Source organism: Rattus norvegicus, chromosome 13, assembly GCF_021556685.1.
Source record: "Rattus norvegicus strain SHRSP/BbbUtx chromosome 13, alternate assembly SHRSP_T2T, whole genome shotgun sequence".
NCBI lineage: Eukaryota > Metazoa > Chordata > Mammalia > Rodentia > Muridae > Rattus > Rattus norvegicus.
This window is the reverse complement of record NC_141546.1, coordinates 80051049-80057577: the sequence shown is the minus strand read 5'-3', so window position 1 is coordinate 80057577 and position 6529 is coordinate 80051049.

Here is a 6529-nt window from a genome sequence, read left to right as displayed (position 1 = left end):
ACTGACTGGGAGGAGGGCGAAGTCTGACGCTAGCCTGTGATACAGAAGCAAGCCATTATGGAAGCCGGGGACATGATGGTACTCAGTCTCCTCACCTGAGGCACAGCCAGTTCTGTGATTGCTAATGATGTGTGGGAACGAGTGAGCTTGAGCCGTTATGTACCAACAGCTCCCTGTGTATGTTGTGCTGGGATCCGCTGGGACATGTACAGGAACATAGATCCCTTGGTATGTCCCACACCTGTGGGAGTAGAACCTCTGGGCTGAGATTCAGGAATCTGTACCTCAAAAATCCTGGGAAGTCATTGAAGAGTCAAGAAGGAGACCATTCATTTCAAACAGAGAAAGAGAATGGAGAACATTCAGGTCCTTGGTTCATGAATTTGAACTTCTACCCTGACCAAGGTCATCGCTGCAGCCAGTGAGACAGACATCATCCTTCATTCATCTGCTCTTGCCCGCTGCTGACTCTCTAACTGTAGGAGCACGCTGTCCAGACCCAAGTGTCGAGGTTTGCACACGCACTGTCCAGACCCAAGTGTCGAGGTTTGCACACGCGCTGTCAGACTACACTGATAGCAGTCCTCAGACTGCCACTGAGGGAGCCCAAAGCTCTACCACGGCTGAGGCCCAGTGGTCCCACCACTACCCCATCAGCTGAGCTCCCTCCGCTCTAAAGCCGAGGGCATCACTGGGCTCTTGGCGCTCCCTGTAACGTGGGACTAATTGAGGTCTTTGGAAACAATAATACTTCACTATGTGGTATCCTGGGAGGCCATATTCCTCCAGTTGGGGTTGCCTGGCTGGAACTCGGGGCCACTAATTGGAGTGTATGACTAAGGCAAGCTATCCTCGTGTGACTATTATTCAAGGGACGCTCCGTTGTTGTGTTCCCATGGCTGTACTGTACCCAGGTCCCCAGTGTCTCTGACATCGTTAGACAACATTAAGGTCTGGAAGCATTAGCATCTTTGCCAGGTGGTGTTTGTGTAAGTTTTTTTTTTTTTTCCGGAGCTGGGGACCGAACCCAGGGCCTTGCGCTTCCTAGGCAAGCGTTCTACCACTGAGCTAAATCCCCAACCCCTTGTGTAAGTTTTAAATGGTGGCCATAGCTTCTTCTGTCAGAGCTTTGAGTGATGGCCACTTCCAGTTCCCGGCGAAGGCCCTGTCCTCAGTTGCTATAGTCATTCCTATGTGCCAAGGGATGCACGTATTCATGTCTGTATACTTTTTTTTTTCCTTTTTCTTTTTTTCCGGAGCTGGGGACCAAACCCAGGGCCTTGCACTCGCTAGGCAAGCGCTCTACCGCTGAGCTAAATCCCCAACCCCGTCTGTATACTTTTCTACATGTATTAAAATATGTAAGCCCATCTTTACCTTTCCCAGGCCTCCCAGCCTACAGCGAACACAACATATATATGGTTAAGAGGCTCCAAACAGCAAAAAACCAGTAACCTCCATTCTGTTTTCATTCACTTGGCTTCCGTGGCTCCCATCCTCTGCCAAGCCCCACAGTGGGCAGCAGCTGAGTGGGAGATCTCATCTGCGTGGTGGGATGCTCGATTTGGATTCTGAGAAAATTCATAAGTGCACAAGTTAATGGTTTCTGCATAAAGGATCTCCTTGCAGTGAGCTGGCCAGCCAGAGCCACTGACTTTCTGCCCTTCTCTCTAAATACCCAAGGGCTAATTTGTGCTTGGGAAGAACAATACTGTTTCTTGGAATTGGTTTAATAAAATGGTATCTGGTATGTTAGGTGAACGTTGGAGCCAGTGTGCCGTTTTCTTACTCACGTGTTTTTACCCAGATAAATCAAAACCTGCACCCCATCAAGTTTTCTGCCCTGTCATGTGAAATTTGAGGAGATGAAATCCCTGGGTAGAAAGACTGACACAATTCTTCTAGCTACGGACGAGATCCTGACTTTCTCTATTCTGTTTCATTCTATTCTCTGCTCTGGTCCAAAGCCCAGCTGCTCCTTTTCTGGCTTTTATTTGGGCTGGTGAGACCTTACCAGCTCTTCTCTCCCCGTGAACCTGGAGTCGCCACCTCCCTCTGCACCCCATGCTGGTATCAGTTGTTACAGGGAACCAATAATTTCCTTCCTATCACTCGGTGGGAGCCTCTTGAACTTGGAGGAAGTTGTAGAGAGGCAGAATGTGAGGGTGTGTTGTTTCTATCACCTGAGCCCTTGACAGGAAGTCTCAGTAAATCTGTTTTACAGAATAAATCGCGTGTCACCTTGGGTGAGGGAACCCCTGTTGATGAATTGCCTCTATCAGAGTGGTCTGAGGGCAATTCTGTGGGGTCATTTTCTTCGTTGATTGTTGTGGGAGAGCCTGGTCCACTGAGGGAGGTGCCACCCTGGGCTGGTGAGGCTGGGTTGCACAAGAAAACAGTCTGAGGAAGCCACAGAGAGCAAGCTAGTCTGTAACTTTCCACTGGTACATAAATAGCTTTACCAATTTCTAATTTACAAGCTACAAACCTTACCTGTTTAAAGTACTTAAGTAACTGATGTTTACAGCTTTTATCACGCATGTTATTTACTTATGAGTGTTGGAGTTGGGGGAGCATATGTGCTATGGCGCTATGTGTGGCCAGGGGACAACTTTGGGGAATTTATTCCCTTTAGGTCACCCCTGGGTAGGTGGTCCTGGATTGTATGAGAAAGCAAGCCATGGAACGATAGGACCCCCATGGTTCCTGCTTTAGGTCCTGCTCCCACCTTCCTGCCCTTCAGTGATAGACTCTTATCTAGATGTCATAAGCTGAAAACAAACCCTTTTCTCTCCCAGGTTTCTTTGGCTCATGGTGTTTATCACAGCAGCAGAAGGGGAGCCAGGCGAGCAGCGGGTCACCTCAGTTCTCTAATTTAAACTTCCGACCACTGGGACCATCAAACCCACTTGCTCAGGTTTGTAGAAAACTGTGGAATTCCTCCTGCCTCTCCTGAGTCACTCCTGTGGCCCTGGACGCTCTCTCCAAGAAATCACAATTAGTAATTTTTAGCTTATGCTGGAAGGGGTGAAGCTCTGAGGATCACCTCCTTCAGTTCCTGGTGCAGCCGATATCCCAGTTGCTGCACGAGCCCATGTTGGGTTCACACGTGTGCGTCTCTGAACTCCACAGTAGGCTGACCTGCCCACATCAATCATTAATCAAGGAAATGTTCCCATGACATGAGCACAGGCTGGTTGGGTGGGCAGAATTGCTCAATTGAGGTTATCTTTCCCCAGGTGATTTTAGCTTGTGTCATGTTGACAAAAACTAACCAGATAACACACACTTGCTACAGCTCAGCCTGCATGGTGCGCCTGTGTTTTATGCTACTTAAGAATGACTCAGTGAAATGTCTTGAGGTTGGACTGCTGAACTGAATTGCTAGTGTTTATTGAGCACTTACTATGTGACAGTACTGTGTTAAGTACTTTGCATGCATTATCTAACTAAATGCATTCGAAAGGTACTTAGCATTTTTAAAGGGCTCTATTAATTTTTAACTTGCAACCAGAAGCTTTAGATGTTTAAAGGGTTGAAGTATTTGATATTTAATTTTTAAATTATGTTTATATGTATGTGGGGCGGAGGGGAGGGCACATGTGCTTGACTCTGTGTGGAGGTCAGAGGACTTCCTTTCAGGAGTCAGTTCTCTTCTATCACGTGGGTCCTGGGGGCTGAACTCAGGCTGTCAGTCTTGGCACCAAGTACCTCACTTACTCAGCCATCTTGCTGGCTTCAGTTTGTAGGTTTTTAAAGCATATTTACAGAGTTGAACAAGCACCATTTAATTATAAACCATTTTCATCAGCCTATAAAGATAACTTACTTCTATTGGTTGTCATTTCTACTCCCTTCGGGTTTCTGTACAACTCCCAGCCCCAGGTAGCCATGAGTGAACTTCCTGTGTAGACTTCTCCATCTTGGATACTTCACAGACATGGATTCATGTGATTTTGGTGACTCTCCCGGGTAGTTTCTTTTACCCAGTGTGTAACTTTAGAGGTTCATTGATGCAGGGAGTATCAGCATCCTGGTTCACTGATACAGGACACGCCAACATGCCTTTCTGTGCAAATGGTATTCTTTCACTCATATAAACATACATCGTGTTCACGCTTTCATTCACTTGGTTAACGGGCATCTGGTCTGAAGCCGCTTTTTTTTTTTTTTTTTTTTTTTGGTTCTTTTTTTCGGAGCTGGGGACCGAACCCAGGGCCTTGCGCTTCCTAGGTAAGCGCTCTACCACTGAGCTAAATCCCCAGCCCCACTGAAGCCGCTTTTTGAATGTTTGTGTGTAAGTTCCTTTGTGGCCCAGAGGCTGCCAGCTCACCCTCCAATGTACGGAGGAGGAGGGAGTCTCAGAAAGCTGAGATGGACTTCCCGACACCTTATAACTTCCAGGAAGCCAGACTCAGGCCTCTGATGATAGAGTTACACATCCTTGCACACAACACAGTGTCATTGCTGCTTTGGGAGGGGACCCAAGCAGGGATGGTCACATGATTCTGTAGGGACCTCCCTTAGCCTCTCACCATGTCAACTTGAGTCTCTAGGGATGCTCTAAATAAAGCGAAGGGCCTGCCCCTTGGGAATAAACTTGTTAGAGGTAGCAAGAAGGCGGGAGACAGAGAGATGGCCATCAGAGCAGGGCCTCATGGACTTCGGATTTCAGGGGCCTGGGGGCAGATGGCTGGTTCCAGGAAGGACTTACATGGCAGGAAAACATTACTGGGAGTTTCCCAGAATCCCTTTGGGGCAGGTTCTGTTAAAAACTAAATTTCCCAGAACAGTAGAATATGGGGTTTGAGTTCATTATAATTTGGATTATTAATGCAAATGTAATCTCAAAAAGTGCTTAGTGAAGCTTGCGAAATTAATTATAATTAGGAAAGGGATGATTGGTCTTGGAGTAGATTATTAAAAGCGCACTTGTCACTTAACACAAAATATGCTGCAGACGAAACATTCAGGGCGCTCTATGAACTGATTTTATATTTAAAGGGTGTAAGTGGGAGAAAAACTTCGCACTTGTCACGATGAGACTCTGGATTGGGAGGCCATTGCCATGTGAGGTCACTGTTTGGTGAGCCTGCCTCCAGGGTGGTCATGAACAAGGTGTCTTTCTCTGCAGAGGATAAGGTCAGCTCCCCTCTCCTGTGGACTTTTTAGTGGAAACCCAGGATGGCTTGGGCTCGTGCTGGGCTAGGCATTTACATTACTACACGGGGACATATGCTTGAGGGGTAACCAGGAGGGGGTTAAGATCCTGACTTTTATCAAATGGAGGATGAATATTTTTATGAAACGAAGTAGAGGAGTCCACCTGGTAGTGGTGGCACCCACCTTTAGTTCCAGCACATGGAGGCAGAGGCAGGAGGACTTCTGTGAGTTCGAAGCCAGCCTGGTTTACAGAGCGAGTTCTAGGACAGTCAAGGCTACACAGAGAAACCCTGTCTGGAAAACCAAAACAGGAAAGTTGAGAGAGGAGAGGAAAAGGAGCAGAAAGCTTCCAGACCCCTTACATTCCTACCGCTGCAGTTCTCAAATCCATCTGTAGGTGGAGCTATTGCTCAACACATTTATTTATGGAAGGAAACCTGAAGACCCAGCCGCTGCCGCTGTTTCTTCATTGCAGTTAACCTTGTATGTTTATCTCAGTTTTATTGGAAGCACCCCCAAGCCCTTGTTTGCACCCGGATCCCTAGGTACACTTGCATGTGTCCTTAAGAGTTTCCTTTTTCAAGCTGTAAAACCCCAGGCTTAGAGCATGGTCCAACAGAGGGCGAGATGTCACATAACAGATCAAAATTTAGATTTGCTGAGTCACGCAAGTCACAGGACTGGAACTCACCCGGTAAGACCTGGCCTCCAACAGGGTCCTGGGCATTATGCTAACCATTGACTCACATTTACACACTCACACTACACACATGTGCACCCATGCACATGCATGGGGGATTAAGAGACCCCCTCGGCTGTGACGTAGTCCCACTGCAGATGTAGCATTCCCACTGCAGAAGGAGCATTCACCTGGACCACTCTGCAGCGCCCTTATGGGAATTTGAAGGCAAGAGAACTGATGGGAAAATGGAGTATGAGCTGTCTAGTCTGACAAGGAAGTCCTTTGCTTCTGGCCCAGAAGGTAGGCGTGTGTGTGTGTGTGTGTGTGTGTGTGTGTGTGTGTGTGTGTGTGTCCAGTATCAGTGAAGCTTTGAAAGAAGAACTCATTATCTTGGGAGGATGACAGAAATCTTAGGTCATTCTCAGTTGTCTCCTCCTCTTCCCCCTCTTGAAAAAAAAATTAATTTAATGGTGCATATCTGTGAAGTTTGTCTTTGTGTGGGTTGTAGATGTGGGGAGATGCCTGTGGAGGCCAGAAGAGGGCATCAGATTCCCTGGAATTGGAGTTTCAGGTGATTGTGAAATACCGGATACGGATGCTGGCAGCCCAATTCTGGTCCTCTATGAGAGGACCTGTTAAGCACTGAGCCATCTCTCCGGCTCCCTCAACAGACACTTTAAAATG